The sequence below is a fragment of the Ursus maritimus genome, unplaced genomic scaffold, assembly GCF_017311325.1.
Source record: "Ursus maritimus isolate PB19 unplaced genomic scaffold, ASM1731132v1 scaffold_35, whole genome shotgun sequence".
Lineage (NCBI taxonomy): Eukaryota > Metazoa > Chordata > Mammalia > Carnivora > Ursidae > Ursus > Ursus maritimus.
In genome coordinates this window covers 11,802,355-11,818,886 of record NW_024426119.1, presented here as the reverse complement: position 1 = coordinate 11,818,886, position 16,532 = coordinate 11,802,355, and the positions used below count along the sequence as shown (strand labels likewise).

Genomic DNA, 16,532 nt, shown 5'->3' with positions numbered 1-16,532 from the left:
CTATTTCCGATTGCCAGCCGGACATTTATGGCTGAGAGATAGTGTATCTTTGTTGTTAAGAACAAGGGCTCTGGAGTTGGAGTTTGGAATCCAGTTCCACTTCTTACTACCTATGAGACCTTAACTTTTCTTTGAACTTTTCTTTGCCTCCATTCCCTAATCTGTAAAATAGGACTAGGAAAGTATCAAATTCATAGGGCTATGGTGGAGAGAAGACGAGCTCATCTACCTTGATCTGTACACCAGAGCCTGGCACACACTGTGCACAATGAAATTTGCTCTAATTACTATCTCCTTTCAGAAGTCCTGTTCTCACTTCAAACTCAGGTGTCAAAATGAAGACCTGAGTCCGTGGTGCTGGCCCGGTTTTGCCATTAAGAAGCTCTGGAAGCTTATTCAGCAGATGAGGAAAAGAAGTCCAGGGTGGTGAAGTGACTTACTCAAGGTCACACAGCAAAGCCAAAGGGAAAGCTGGGTCTCAGGACTCCTGGTGGCTTCCCGTGTGCCTCCTCACGCCGGCTTGGCTACCCTGCAGGAAGTTTCAGGCACCTGCAGATGCCCTTGCAGAACAGTACCAAAATCATCGGGTCCACTTATTAAAAATGGGGATTCCTGGGACCGCCCCCCAATAGGATTCTGATTCCATAAGTCTAGGGTAGAGCCCTAAATTAGCACTTCAGGATGCATACCTCTGCCCCTCCCCCAACCAGGTGATTCTGATTCAGGTCATGCACTTTGAAAAATGCCTCTCAAGAGCCAGTCTCCTTCATGTGGCTCCACGTAAAGATGAAAACCTGAGCAGGACTGGTAAGGCCCTGTGGCCAGCCCGGGACTGCAGTTGCCGGGAAACACCCATGCTGGTGCAGTTCCTGGGCATGGCCGAGGTCCCTTCGTGGTATCTCGGGAATTCGGTCACATTCTTTCCTACTCTCATCCTGAAAAGGAATGCCACTCTTTCAGACAAAGATGCACCTGCACCCCTGCAAAACCAGCGGGACATTTAACACCAGGATTATCATTCCACTCGGCATTGTGTACTGCAGCAGGAACTCTGGAAGCCAGAGGGATTGTGGGTAATGCTGCTCATAGCACCTGCCCCCTCCCTGGGTGACCTCCTCAGAGCCTCATGCGGGTTAGTACTGCCTCAGAAGCTTCTGTCCTTCCCTTCCTACAAAGGCCACTGTGTGGCCACATGTCTCCGCCTCTCACTTATCCCCATCCTCAGAAGGGGGCATCAAAGTGGAGCGACCTGTCTGAAGGAAGAACAAGCATTTGGAGAGCAGTGTGTAGAGACAGTGGCAAGAACTACAGGTACTGCTCCATAAAGGGCTCTGGCTGTGGACGACTATCTGCTGGGAAAAGAGAAGGCATCCCCCCAAATAATTAAGGAGTCAGATCTGAGATATCATTAAAAAAAAAGTTGACAGTCATCCAGCTTGGAGAGGATTTCATTTTGGAGAGTTTTAAGAGCTCTGTTTACTTCTCAGCTTTTGACTTTCTCTTGCTCAGAACTTGGCCCCGGGCCTGTGTTCATTCATTTCCATTTCTGAATTATCACTAGGACACAGAGAGATAACAAAGTCTGCTGACCAGAGTACGGCTGGAGGACTAAGAAACACCGTGATAACCGTCCTTCAGCAATCTGCAGTTGGCCTCTGTCGGCAGTGTGGCCTGCAGTGGGGAGTGCGTAATCTCCAGATCACACAGGACAGGTTCTTATCTCAGACTTGCTAGTCACTGGCTGTTGGGCCTTAAGTTACTTAACTCTGCATCTCAATTGTTCTCTCTGTAAAATGGGGATATTCATATTGAATTGACAAGACTTTATGCAAATCTGAAAGCATGGTGAAAGTGATTATGCCATTATTGAAGCAAAGAAAAGAAAAGAAATCACTTTCAGGCTTGAAGAGAAGGAAATAAAGCATCTTTGGCCAATCTAAGGCAATAAAGCAGAGAAAAAGAGAAAGAAAGATATATTTAATTAGAAAACAAAGGGGTATAAGGCAAATATGTCAGTAATCATGACATATAAACAGATGAAACACATCTGCTAAAGGACAAATTTTCACATTGGATTTAATTTTTTCCATTAAGTCATTCAAGAAATAATTACTGAGTACCTACTATGTTCTAGGCACTGGACTAGGCCTTGGAATCCAGCTAAAAGCTGTTCACAAAAGACACATCTAAAACCAAAGAGACAAAAAAGTTGAAAGCAGAAAATTAGAATAAAATATACCAGGTAAGTATTCACTAAAAGCCAACTTAGCAATATTAATTTGAAACAAAATAGGCCTTAAGACAGAAACTTGACAGTAAAGAAATTCTTGACAAAGGGAACAGTTCACCAGGAAGTAGAACTCTCCTGAACCCATATGCATATTACAGTATAGCCTCAAAATACATACAGCAAAACCTACAACATTATAAAGAGATATGGACCAGCCACAATCATAGTGGTAGATTGCAATCACTTCTCCCAGAAGGTGTTCAAACAGACAAAAAAATTGTGAAGGATATAGAAGATTTGAGCAGTTAATTATAGACCCTTGCATCTCATAGCTTTTCAACTACCTACTTACAGGAATCAGTCGTATACCCTAGCCACAAAGGAAATATCCCAAGGCACTAAAGAACTGATATTATACAGGTCACATTCTCTGATGTCAGAGCGATAAAGCTGTGAGTCAATAATTGAACCATTTCCACACAAAACTCATGTGTTAAAATTTCTAAATATACTTCTAAATAATTAATGGGTCAAAGAAAGAAGACTCATGGAATTATAAAAGATTTTATAACTGAATGATGATAAAATGTGACACAGCACAGAGCAATATAAACATGGTTACTGCCCCAAGGACCTCTTCATAGCACAGGGGCATTTTAAGAGAGTGGGCTTAAGGCAGCAGATGGGTGCCCTGGAAACTAGGGCAGGTGGACAGAAGGAGAGGTGCCGTCATGCTGGACAGGATTACTTCTCAATACTTTTTATTCCTTCCTGCTTTTGCTTATGCTTTTTGTCTCTGTCAGGAATGCTCTTCTTCCCCTGCTTACCCTCCAACTGGCCTCCCCACCTCTAACCTCATCTGGTGAATTCATTTTCAGACTTGAAGACCCAGTTCAATGATCATTGTCAGTTGTCACTGACTCAGCTTACCCTTGGCTCCCAAAGCATTTCTTTTTTAGAGCACTAGTTATCTGTGTAGATGTTTCTCCTTTACTCGCTATAAACTCCAGACAGCAAGGGCTGTATCCTGACCATCTCCCCAAGGCAGAACCACACTCAGTGGGTGCTCAGTAAGTCTTTTTGGAGAGCCCCTTAGGACCTTTGTCTCTACCCTATGTCTTTAATTAGCTGGGGCATTTCAGACTGAGGCCCACCTGCCACGGCGGGAGAGAAGACCCCCACGCTGGTTTCCAGAGGTGTTCCATAAAAGCTCCCACCCTTTCCATGCCAGAGAGAGCCAGAGAGCCCATTCCTACCGGGGAATGGCCCTCACAGCTAACGTGCAAGGCCACCCCAAAGGAAACCACTTGAAATCAGAGCCCAAGATGTTTAGCAGATTTCATATTCTAATTCGCCTCCTGGAAGTCTGTAAATTTGGACATTTGGCCTGAATCCTATCTGGAAACTGGTGCTCACCTGCTTTTGCAGAAAGATTTCACTCTAGGCAAGAGAACACCTCATTAAGGACTGTCATTTATCTTCCCAGGGCGCCGTTTGCCTGGTATGAACTGAGTCTGAAAATGCAAATTCCTTCTTGGGGAATGAGTATGGCAGCTGGTGTTGCAACATCACTCAGAATAATTTGAGAGCAATTCTTTTATTATTACTATCATCATCATTACCATTATTTCAACCTAGCAATTAGGTTAATATGATTTAGTCAGCGTTTTCAGCAAATTGCTATAGTGTGAAGGACTGTGTGTGTGTGTGTGTGTGTGTGTGTGTGTGTGTTTAGGGTTACTATCCTGTTTAAGGGGTTAATGCTTTAAGCACACATGTGTGCCCCAGGCTGAAACCTGATGAGTGAGAGGGAGCCATGAAGAAGGAAGGGCTCCTAACCATACTTTTCCTTATTAATATGAAGGTAACCAACATGACTGCCTAATAAAATATAAATATAAAACCTTTATTAGATAACCTGGTCCGTGAGGCCACAGTGGAGCCACGCGTACGCGTCAGCGTCTCAGCACCTCCCGCGCATCCTGGCATTCTCCATGGCCGAGCACTGGGGCAACCCCAAAGAAGGCTAAGATGAACTTACTTAAGCACATGGAAGCCGCACTTGTGGTTTGTATCCCTGAGAAGCCATTGCTTGATTTATTGCCACATCTCCAATTACCCGGTGCTTTACCACACCTGGTGAAGCAGGGAGGGCATGAATAGTATTAGACCCCTTCCATGGACAGCCAGGGAGCATCCCTGAAAAAGTGATGAATCAGCGAGACCTGACTGTGAATCCTGTCTGTGTGACCTTGCAGAAGTTGCTAAACCTCTCTGTGTCTGTTTGCTCACCCACAAAATGGGGGCTATAACCCTTTCCCCTGGTAGGGTGGTTTATGAGTGTTAAACAGGATAAATTTCCCGTATCCCCGTATGCACATGCATTTAGGCACTCAGTAAAGAGTAGCTATTTTGTTGTGATGGCCATTCTGTTCTCCTTAATTCACGTCATCTTGTTTCCTAGCTCCCACAATGGTGGCTCAGTGCCTGCCCTGGGGCTCGCATGGTGCTTGCTGGCCAGGGCCTTACAGAACCTCCACGGCCAAAGGAACTGTCCTGAAGACATCCAGGGGGAGGCACCCCACCCCTGGGGAATCTCTATCCTCTCTTCCCCTGGCCCTGGGCAGTAATTTGAGATGTCAGGCTGGACATTTCTCTTAAAGGACAATGTGTTTTCAGGTGCTGCTGGGCAGCAGTGAGCACTGTCCCTTTCCTGGGGACTCCCTGTCGATCTGTAGTGTTCCTCTGTAGGCACTCATGTGACAGGCCTCTATACCCCATTATGCCTCACCTTTTTAGAGACTGTGGCTCGAACTGAAAGACCGGGGACCATCACTGCAATGGCAGTGTCCCTGTCCAGAGAGTGGACATAAAAGATACATAAATAATTTTGTCAATGGTTTAATCCCCCACCCTTTAGCTTACCTTTTATTTTTTTTAATTTTTTTATAATGATTTTTTATTATATTATGTTAGTCACCATACAGTACATCCCCATTAGCTTACCTTTTAAAACGTGGAAATAATACAGAGGGAGAAAATAGAGGGGAAAAACTGTAGCTCTGCATTCTAGCTTTCAGCACTATCTCTTACGTCTTTCTTTTATGCATATTTTATTCTGCATAGTAATGATCATCCTAAGTGTTTAATAGCCATGGGTATATGCCCTGATTCTTCCATTTAATTTTACGGAGTAAGTTTCACTTTAATAGTCACCTAATATTCCACAAAGAAGGACACATCATGGTTCATTTGCCACATCACTGGAACCCTAGCCGGCTGCCAGAACATTTGCTTATGGAATTCGTAAATCTGTAAATACTTGCAAGTGGCACTATGAAATAAATCAAGTTTTATCTGCTTCAGGACTAATTTCAAGAATTATTTTCTAGAAGTGTAAGTAGAGAGTGAAATGTAAGGCTTCTGACACATATAACCACACTGATTGCCCAAAGGGTTACATCAATATGTACTTCTGTTTCCCCCAAAGCCCCCAGCATCTCTAGCGGATGCCTCAATTAAGCAGAACACTGGCTCCCCCACCAACGTGACTCCCATACGCTGAGTACAGGAGGTGACATTAGGCTGTAATGAACAAACTTTTTTAATGTATTGGAAAAACTGTGACACATAAAAAAAAAAAAAAAAACATGTTTCTGTCAATATTATTATTTAGGACCTGGCTAAAGAGTGTGTTTAAGTTGTTGTTTGTTTTTTTAAGTGTGTTGGGTCAAAGAAAAATTGCTATGTACTAAGAGTTCAGACTGTATACTTTTATTTTTTTAACGATTTTATTTCTTTATTTGACAGAGAGATAGAGAGCACAAGCAGGGAAAGTGGCAGGCAGAGGGAGAGGAAGAAACAGGCTCTCCACTGAGCAGGGAGCCCAGGACCCTGAGACCATGACCTGAGCCAAAGGCCGACACTTAACCAACTGAGCCACCCAGGTGCCCCAAGACTGTACACTTTTATGATAGAAGTTGTCATAACAGAGCAGGAACCTGTGCCCTGGTCAAACAAGCGGGGCCCAGCCGTGCCTTTAGAAGGACAGGGGAGAGGGAAGAAGAGTGAGTGGAGGAAATTGCTTTCCACACGTAGGGCCATGTGCTAAGAACAACACAGAGACCCTTGGAGGCTGAGAGTGAAGCAAGGGCAGCATCTTACGTTGTTACCAGACACTGTTACCTTGGTGGAAGTGAGGGGTCTAAGAAATTGAAGGGGCCGGAGCCCACCTTAGGGTACCAGATTCCACCATGGGGGTTTAAGGCATGGAGAGGAAGGAAGAGAGATCAGGCAATTCACAGGGAAATCTTGTAAACTAATTCGACAGTTTCACAATCTTGCCTAGAAAACAAGTAATGCCAAATGAAAGCCAGAGGCTGGGGCCTGTTTCTGCTGCCGAATCTTCCAGGTGCGTGGTAAGCGCGTGAGCTTCAGATCTGCCGGACCTGCGTTCAGATCCTGATTCTGCCATTCCGTGCCCAGTTTTGTAACTTTCAATGGCAGTGGTAATCTTACTGATTTCACAGTGCCAGCGGAAGAAAGTGATGGGTGTATCTAGCTCGGCGACCAGAACACAGACAGGATCCAACACAGGTCAGTAGTAAGAGCTGGGGGAAGAGGGGTGCAGGAAGGTGGAGGCATGTCCAGTGGTGAGAGGAGGGAGAGAAGAAGAGGGGGATATGATATAGTGCTGAGTAGTGGCAGTCCCACTGGTGGCAATTACCAACCTGGTAATTCATGACTCCCCTTCGCACAGCTCAGAAGATATCCTGCCTCACCCAATCTCTACCAAAGGAGTCCCAGCAGAAGAGAGGTGCCTGGCCAGGGAATTCTGCGTACCCACTGACTTCCAAAGGCCTGGGACTGGTAAGAACTATCGAGACCCTATAATCCAACTGTATTGGGTTGAATAGTGTCCGCCCACACACAAAACTCACAGCCACCTGAATCTTAGAATGTGACCTTATTTAGAAACGAGGTCTTTGCAGATGTAATTAGTTAAGGATCTGGTTGAGGGGTGGGCCCTAAGTCCAGGGATGGCGTCCTTATAGGAAAAAGGGAGGACACACTGAGACACACACAGGGAAAAAGGCCATGTCGAGGTGGAAGCAGAAATTGGAGCTATGCCACCACACCAAGGAATACCAGGAACTCCCAGGAACTGGAAGACAAGGCAGGATTCTCCCCTAGAAGCTTCAGAGGGAGCGTGACCTGCGGTCACCTTGATTTCAGACTTCCAACCTCCAAACTGTGAGAGGATAAATTCCTGTGGTGCTTAGCCACCTGGTTTGCAGCAATGTGTTGCCGCCTTGGGAAATGATACCCCAATCATCTGGCTTTACAGAGGAGGAAACCGAGTCCTGAGAAGAGTCATCACTGTCCACCCACAGAAACACAGCAGTGAGACAGGAGCCCCAGCCAGTGCCCTGACCCCCTCCAGGGCTCTTTCGTTGTTTTAGAGAATCCTCCAAGCCTCAGACGTGCGACTTTACATCTAGGTCAGGACCAGAGAAAGGCCCTTTCTGACAGGGCCACTTACCCCACTGGGCACCTGTTCTCCCCAGAGAGCACTCAGTGAGGGGAACCCGCTCCTCCTAAGAATGACTTCTGCTCGCTTGCAGCTAAGAGCTCTGACTGGCTCATCATCCTGAGACTGGGGAGTACGGGGGACCCACGTAGGAGAATGCAGTGCCCCGGGGTGGATGGCACGAAGCTCCCCAGGCCGTGACAAGGGGTCGAGGGACACGGCCTACTGATGGTGATGATGCCCAGCAGGGAGAGAGCCAGCTTCAGCCTCCTCCTTCCTGAGCAGCGTCTGGAGGAGCAACGGGAAGTTGACCTTGCTCTCTCAGAGTCGGACCTGACGTAGGTCATTTAACTTCTCACAGCAGCCCTGGGAGGTCCGTCCTTTTATCAGCAGCCCATTGCAGACAGGAAGAAACTAAAGGTCGAAGAAGAAACAACTTTGGTGGGCCAGGATTTTTACCCAAATCTCTCTTAATTCCGCAGACCACAGAGTTCTTCTGTTCTCATGTGTTGTGCCATACTTTGCTGTGAAATTAGCCAAATGAATTTTTTTTTAAAAAAGACAACTGTATCTAGATTATCTCTTCACCTTAGCATTTTAAATTAAATATATACTTTCCTTTGTTTGGGGATGGGAAGACTAGTTCATAAAGTAACTGGTGAGCAACGTAAAAATATATTAAATCCCTAAGCAGGGGGGACCTGAATGTTCTATGTGGTATTCAGAAATAAGAGGTAGATAAAGGATGCAATAAGACATAGGCTGTGGGCACCAGAATGGACCTCGGTGGTTAGCAAGCTCACCCCCCTCCCCTGTGTAGGGAAGACCCAAGAGGTCAAGTGAGTTGAGAGCCATGAGTCCAGACAGCGCTTCAACCTCACCTTCCACCATACGCATACCACGCCCTCACCACGTGGAGCAGCCTGTCCAGGCTTTGGACTTTGCTCATGCTGTTCCCTCTGCTTGAAACGACTGGAAAGAACAAGCGCTAAGGCTGCTCCAAGTGCCGTACACACCTCTAATTTCACCTCTGAAACGACCTCCTCGTTAGGCACTCTCACTGGCCTCCGTTGACAGCTGTGGGAAATGCAGGCACAGAACAGTTAAGTAACCCACCTAATACTTCACAGCTAATAAGGAGCAGAGCAGGAATTCCAGCCCAAGGAATCCGATCCAAGCCCTTGCTCTTTTCTACTGAATTCTGCTTTCTAGAATGCCCTAGCCACTTTCTCCCAGCCTCTGTTCGGTTCATTCCTATGGATATCTCAAAGACCTGTAGTTCAATGGTGCTCAATTTTTTTCTGTCTGAAGACTTCATGCCAGAGAAGGACTAGGTGCTTCTGGGGTCTGGAGCCATGGCCTGGAGGAGCCTGTCATGGAGGAAAAATGTCTTTGCAGTCTCCTGTTTTCATTTAAAAATTCATCCCAATGTTGTACTCTCTACATAGTATTTGCATGTGTGTTTCATTGATAGGAACAATGTTTTTAGTTACTTACCGCTGAGTAAGCTGATGCTGTCGAGAGAGGCACCAGGCTTGTTCTCTGACTTTACCCAGCCCGCCACGCAAGCCCCACACCCTCCAGGAATATGACGTCCCCCTTAGCCCCAGCCCCACTTCCCCAGGCAAAGCTGCCCCAAGTCTCCTCCCCCAGGCTGATCTAGGGCCGGTGCTCACCGCTCACCGAGCATTCAACACACACTTCTCATTTCCAGAACCAACTGTCAACTCTTCCATCTCCTAAGATAGTGACTCAGTCCTTCCTTGAGTAATTAAGGCAGCTGCCATTAGGAGCTGTTAGTTCTAAAAGGCGCCAGGCAGGGCAGGCAAGAGGCCAAGTGCAGCCCTGCAAAATGACGTGGCATCCTGAGGAAGGCAGAGGAGTGCCATGCCCGTTGAGGACACGTGGCCTTACTCAGTGAAGAGCTGCTAAAGTTTATCAACCAGCTCTGGGTAGGGGGAGGGGAACTCCAATGGGTGACGTTTGCCAATTTCCATGGTGTCAATATTCCCACCATGGCTGACTTCTAGCTACCAGTGTGATGTCACTGAAGGTGGAGTTGGATAGTGGTACCCCGCCGCAGCGCACACACGGTATCTCGCCACACCGAGGCAAGAGATGGAAATGACTTCAAGAACATAGATGATAGTAGAGTAAAACCATTAGAAGGTACTGCATTTTTAGCACTTATTTAATTTGTTTCTAGTATGATGTATTTGCTTATATTTATATAATTTACTACTTCAGAATGATAATGTTTAACAACCGGCTTGCAAAATTCCTAAAAACGTATCAACCAGCTCTTGTAAGCCAGGATGGGCTACCTCCAGCACTCCACTAAATGGCTGGATTTGTCTTGCATGGTTTAAACAATGCTATCTCCCAAAATTAATGATTGTCTTGGGGAGAAATGCATATTCATATTCAGTAGCTTTACTAGATCATGGAACCCATTTGTTTACAGCTCACACTGGTGGGAATGTTGAAAAGAAATCCAAAGAGATTATGGACTATGAGAAACAAACTGAGGGCCTCAGAGGGGAGGGGCGTGGAGGAATGGGATAGACTGGTGATGGGTAGTAAGGAGGGCACATATTGCATGGTGCACTGGGTGTTATACGCAACTAATGAATCATCGAGCCTTACATCGGAAACCGGGGATGTACTGTATGGTGACTAACATAATATAATAAAAAATCATTAAAAAAAAAAAAAGAAATCCAAAGAGAAGGACCCTTATCTTCTGCTGCCCATGGGCTGCAGGGCTTGGAGCTTCTCCCGCCTTGGTCCTGGCTGGTCTCTAGGATTTGAGGGGCCCTGAGAGGGATTGGAGATGAGAGGGTGGCTGAATGGGAAATAGTCCAGAATGAATGTCCCAGGGCAGGGGTATCAGAGGATGGAAGTTAGAAACTTCAAATAGAGAGGAAGAGAGGATTCCCAAAGGAGTTACGTAGAGATCTGAAGACCTGGACTTGCCAAAATATAGGAGAAACTCAGGGTTTGGTAAAATAGGTCAGGTGTAAAGGGATGTCATCAGGGACACCTGCTTGTGATAGACTTAGATTTCAGTGCCTTTCCTTTAAGATTCACGGGAAAGTTTAAATTAACAAGAAATTGGGTTTTTCTTCCCCTATGTCAGAATAGGGGAAGAACCCTTCAGAACCCATAATAGTTGGAACCCTTCAGTAGAGAATTCAGCTCATGCCTGTTCAGCATGATGTGGCTATTTTAGGAAGCCCAAAAAGATGGGGTAGCAAAGGAATGCTCATCTAGTCACTGACCTCAGAGAAGAGGGACCATTAGCTTCTCAAGCGTCCAGTGGGTGGCTTGGGGTTCACGGAGGCAGACCCACAATACCAGGAGAGGCCCTGAGAGGACAGACAGATAACCCAACCTTCGCTCGCTCCTGTAGATGGGTGGACGCTGCCTTCTGAAGGAGGATGGGAGGGGCCTCCACGTCTTCGTAGCTTCCCCAACTCTCCCCAGCACATGATACACCATTGTTGCTTTCCTTGTCTGCTTCCTCTCTTAGACCCTACACTCTTTGGAGGGAAGAGAAGATGTCATTCCTAGCACAGGCTTGGTATGCAGTAGGTACCCAATATATGTTTGAGGCTATGAATGTGATTCCAGAAGGAGGTGCCTTCAGTCTCCTCATGAAAAGAAAACTCAGAGCTGCTGGACTGGAACCAGTGGTGAGGCAGCAATGAGCAAGTGAGAGACGCCAGCCCAGGAGCTCATAACAAAATGTGCTGGTCAATGAACAAATGTCATGGTAGGCCCCTAAGGAGCTCAAGGCCCTGAACTTGGTACTGGGAGAAGACAGAGAAGGAGAGTCAATCCTGGCCTTCAGGGAGTTTCTTGAGGAAAGGAACTGTGTACACCTGAGGGGATCAAACCAGTCCAAGGTGAGTTCATGGGCATCTCTGTGAGGTTGGGTAACACCTAACATCTCAGGAACAGGACAAGGATTCTGCCCAGGTTTCTAGCTCCTGTACCAGTGCTGGCCTCTCCCCTCCTCTCTGGACCAGGCAGAAGTGCTGAAGAGGACTGGCAGGGTCCCCTCGAACTGAGGAGACTTTGTTAACATGTGGGATTATCATGGGTCCCTCCAGGGGTGGCAGAGATAGCTGGAGGGGAGAAAGGAGGAGAGGGGAAATGAGGCAGCCCAAGGGAAACCGGGGGTGGGAAAAGAAAGTTATACATGGGGCAATGCACCAAAGGTCTGGATGGTGCCTCGGGTTAAGTAGGAGAGCAAGGTGGACCAATGCTGGAGAGCCAGCTTGGGCTTCGTAGCCCAGAGCCTTGAGTGCCCCACTAAGAATCTGGCACTTCCCAAACCAGTTCCTTCATACAGTTCGGAGGAGGAGGGAGTTAACATTTATTTGTGTCATTATTTAATTAATGTGTGTCTTTCGCAGCCCCAGGGGGTGAGGGGGCTGGTTTGGCTCACCACGGCACTCTCTATGCCTGGAGAAGTGCCAGGTATGGAGCAGGCACTTAGTAAGTGTTCATTTAATAAATGATGGGCTTTTCAATTGTATTTCTTGGTAGATTCCAAGGCAGCCTCAGGAGCCAGGCAGGCACAGCCAGGAAGTGCCAAGCCTTGCAGCAATTCCTCCTCCAGTCCTCAGTAGCTCATTTGAAACAAGAGTTCCTTAACTAAAAAACAGAATAAGTTTAGCACCCATTGGATCAGTGTTCTCTAAGACTCTCATGGCCCTGTCATTGTGGGCATCTCTAGTGGCCACAGCACCCAGAGGTCTGCATGGGGAAGGGTCGGGCCATATGCTTCTCTAGGTCAACCTGTCTCTCCTGCTGGTTGGACCAGGACATTTGCCCACTTTGGCACCTTTCTCTAAGTTCAGCGCCCGGTCCCCAAACAGGGCCTCTCCTCTCCTGTTGACTGAGGCCCCAAGAGAATGACTCTCCAGTCCCTGCTCTACCCTGACAGGCCCAGTGTGCTCACCCCCGCAGGCCAGTGGATGCCCTGCCCCTGCTGGAAGGTCACCCCCAACCATGCCACCTCCCTCCAGCTCCCTGGATTTTCCAGATCTAGACTCAGAGCAGCCAAGTCCACTGAAAAGAAAAAAAGTATATATCCTCCCTCCATGCCCAGACTCCTCACACTTGAGCTGGGGAAGTGCCAACAAAAATATCATGATGTCATCCCCCGCACCACTGATCCTGTTAATCCCTTTTCTGCCAAATATCGAGTCTTGGTTTTTATTTAAAAGTGATTTTATTGTCAGAGGCTGGTTAGAAGTCTCTGAGGGCTCTGCTGGGAAACCTGGTGGTGTCTTTGACGTGTAGAGTGCTGCAGAGACCTCAGCCCCCTGAGCCCCAACACGGAAAGAAATGGGATTTGCAGAAGGCTGGGAAGCCAGAGGAATGCTGTGTCAGACAGTGTGCTTTACCAATGGCATCTGGTTTTGCATTTCGCAACCAGTGCACCTCTGCAAGGCAGCCTGTGAGGAAGGATTTCTCAGCCTCTAAGGGGCCTGGGAGGAGCACCACAGTCCCGCTCTGGACCACCACCTTTCCTGCCCCCATCACCATGAAGGAACAATCTCCCCTCTGCTGGGGTGCCTGCCCCCACTCTCACTCCCATCACCAGGTATCCAAATCCCAACCTATTCTAGATGGGCTGCCTTCAAGAGGCGAGGTGGACCTGGGGCCAGGAGGCACAGGTTTGAGGCTCAGCTTTGGGCATCTCTGGAAAAGCCACTTCACCTCTTTGGGCTTAGTACCTCATCTGTATGACAAAAATATGAATACCTGCCCTACACCATATATGACCACCCAAATGCCCAAATGAAATCATGTAGCTCCCAGAGCTCTACAAACTATGAAGAGCCTTGTACTAAGGCCAAGCATCATGGCAAGTTGGGTAAAGCGCAAAGAAGGGCTGGAGTAGTGAGGGAGCTGGAGGTGTGTGCAAGGGGGTGATTCCAGTGAAGGACCACGGAATCCAGGACAGAAAGAAAGGGAAATGAAGCCAGAAGAACACTCATGGTTAGTGAGAAAGAACTGGGCCCAGTAGGTCTGTGTTCATGAAGAGGACAAAGAATTGTTGTAGCAAGGCTTGAGGAAGCTGAAAAGACAGGAAATGTTGGCCATAGATTGAGATGCTGGGTTTGGTATTTGGGAAGGGAGTGGGCAGCTGAGGTCTGAAAGTGTTCTTGGCAACGAGGTTCAGATTGGGATCCTAGAAAAATAATCCTCAGGGATGATGAAGTCCCAAGAATGATGAGGGAGTTGGGGTGCAAAGGGCATCTAGGAGCTCAGGAACCAAGGTGGTTAATGATTGAGTGGGTTGACCAGGAGGCCTGGAGAACATCAGGGAAGGGGAGGGGGCCGAATGGTATGAGCCTAAAGGAGCAGGGGCTTTCACAAGATGAAGGGAAGTATAGGAATGGCTTGGGGAACCAGGAAGCTTTCAGACTGATCCCCGACTCTGAGGGAGGTATAGGGTAATAGCAGCCCCCAACTGAGAGGACAGCAGGCCGAGAGAAGGGAATGTTCCAGGAAAAGGCAAAGGGTACAGAGGATTTATTATCATGGAGCAGTGAGAAGATGAGGGAGAATAAGACAGGGGCCAGGCCAGTGAGAAGATGAATAGAGTAGTGTGGGGATGGAGTCTGGGAGCCAGTGGGTATAGGAAGAGGCCTGGGATCCTGGCTGAGGCTGAGGAGAATGGGGATGGATAGGATGGATGTCAACCCCATGGTCACAGTGGGGTGAGGACCCGAAGCTGAGGGCTTCCCACAGTGGCTTGGCCACAGCATGGGTCTGGGCAGAATAGCCTCGAGCCAGCAGCACTATCCAAGGGCACTTCCATGGACCTTGCGTGGTGGGTGGTGGATCTTCAGACAAATGCTCCAGCGGGGCTTGTGAGAAGGGATGATGGCCCCACAGGGGTGGCCCGACCAGGGACTAGATGGGTTCTGAAGTTCGGCCCACCTCTGCCACTCTGACTCATGCTTCACAGTTGTCCCAAGGACGGGCCCCAACTCTGAACTTGAGGCTGTTGTCATTGCTCAGTTTCTAATTTCAGCTAGCTATAACAGGCATGCAAGTGCCTTGGCCACAAAATGCTGAGAAAGGAAGTGGGTACCCCGGCCTTCCCCAGAGGTCTGAGCACAGCCACCCGAAGCCCACGCCAGAGGGAATCGGAAGGGGTCTGGACTGATGGAGAGGAGGGAGCATACAGAAGCCTCTCATTCACAGGGCTCACAGCAGACTGTGGATCAGAGATCTTAAAGCTAGAGGTGATACTGCTACTTCTGCTGCGAGTAATGGCCACTAGTACTTATTGGGCGCCTTCTGTGTGCTAGGCATATGACATGGCCTGGCTCATTTATTCTTCACACCAGCTTAGGGGTGTGGTATTCTCACCCTTGCTCTTATGGATGAGAAAAATTGAGTTCCACAGAGATGAGGAACTGGCTAAGTGGTGGGGACTTAACCCCCACACCACATTGACCTGACTGCAGAAGAGTTTCTTATCCAGGGATGAGAAAATTGCAGCTCCATCACAGAACGTGGCCCATCCTAGGACACTCAGAAGGTCAGGGGCAGAGCAGGACTGACGCTCAGGTCTCCTGACTGCCATTCCACAGTTCTCTCCATCACACCATGCAGAGACTAGAGTATCCATCTACTTCCCTCTCCAAAGACAATTTCCACCATGTCCGAGTACTCTTATGTGAGGTGAGATGTGTGTATCCAGCCTCTGAGAGAGTTCACAATGAATCTCACCTTTAGGTATTCACCCTGTGTGTAGTCCATCCCTGCCTACTGGGTAGCTATAGGATGCTATAGAAATGACAGTGTGTTTTCTCTCAGGGAAGCCAGCTGCCATGTTGTGGGGACCCACAAGCAACCTATGGAAAGACCCAAGAGGGACAGAAGTGAAGCACTGACTTGTAGCCTTGTGAGTGAGCCACCTTGGAACCACATCATCCAATAAAAAAAAAAAAAAAAAAAAAAGGGCGGGGCGCACTGAGTGGCTCAGTCCTTAAGCGTCTGCCTTCGGCTCAGGGCGTGATCCTGGTGTTCTGGGATCGAGCCCCACATCAGGCTCCTCTGCTGGGAGCCTGCTTCTTCCTCTCCCACTCCCCCTGCTTGTGTTCTCTCTCTCACTGGCTGTCTCTCTCTCCATCAAATAAAAAAAAAAAATTAAAAAAAAAAATCTTTGAAACCACATCATCCAGCCCCTGTCAAGCCTTCAGGTATGGCAGCCCCAACATTTTGACCTCATGAAAGAACCTAAGGCAGAACCCATGTCTGGTATTTTCCTTATAACCATCTTTGCTGCAAGCGTGTTTGCCACATAACTAATTAGCCATAAAGCAATTTTAACGTAAAAGATAAGAGCACAAAAAACAAAGGAGGGACACTCATTAAAAAAGACATAATAAAACATGAAACGTGAATAACAAGATTTTTAATATTTCTGTGTTAAATGCAAAATATTTGAATACATTTAAAATGTGTATAGATTCACAGCAATTCTGTACCCAAAAAAGGGTTTATATTGCAGATTTTATCTAAGCATTTGTCTCTGTTGTCTTTCATTCATAATATCAAAACTACATTTTGTTTCCTTGTTGATTCATCTCCTTGTTCAGCACACACTTTTCTTTTTTTCCTAAAATTTCTGTCTTCGTTAAGAGAGGTATTAGTTTCCAATACTAGGATGTATATTTGTAACTGAGCTTTGAGTTGCTTTGTGAAAGCCTTCTACTCTGGTGAGCTTGTCTGTTCACG

General features: G+C 47.4%; 1 long non-coding RNA gene across 1 annotated transcript in view; it reads left to right on the top strand.

The window, feature by feature from the left end:
* Positions 1 to 8,256, top strand: part of LOC121100218 — a 136,462-nt gene extending 128,206 nt beyond the window's left edge. The window contains exons 4-7 of the long non-coding RNA XR_005831962.1: positions 4,144 to 4,297; positions 6,579 to 6,826; positions 6,990 to 7,099; positions 7,855 to 8,256. This is a non-coding gene — a long non-coding RNA (uncharacterized LOC121100218). The remainder of the gene's footprint in view (positions 1 to 4,143; positions 4,298 to 6,578; positions 6,827 to 6,989; positions 7,100 to 7,854) is intronic.
* The last annotated feature ends 8,276 nt before the right edge of the window (positions 8,257 to 16,532 follow it).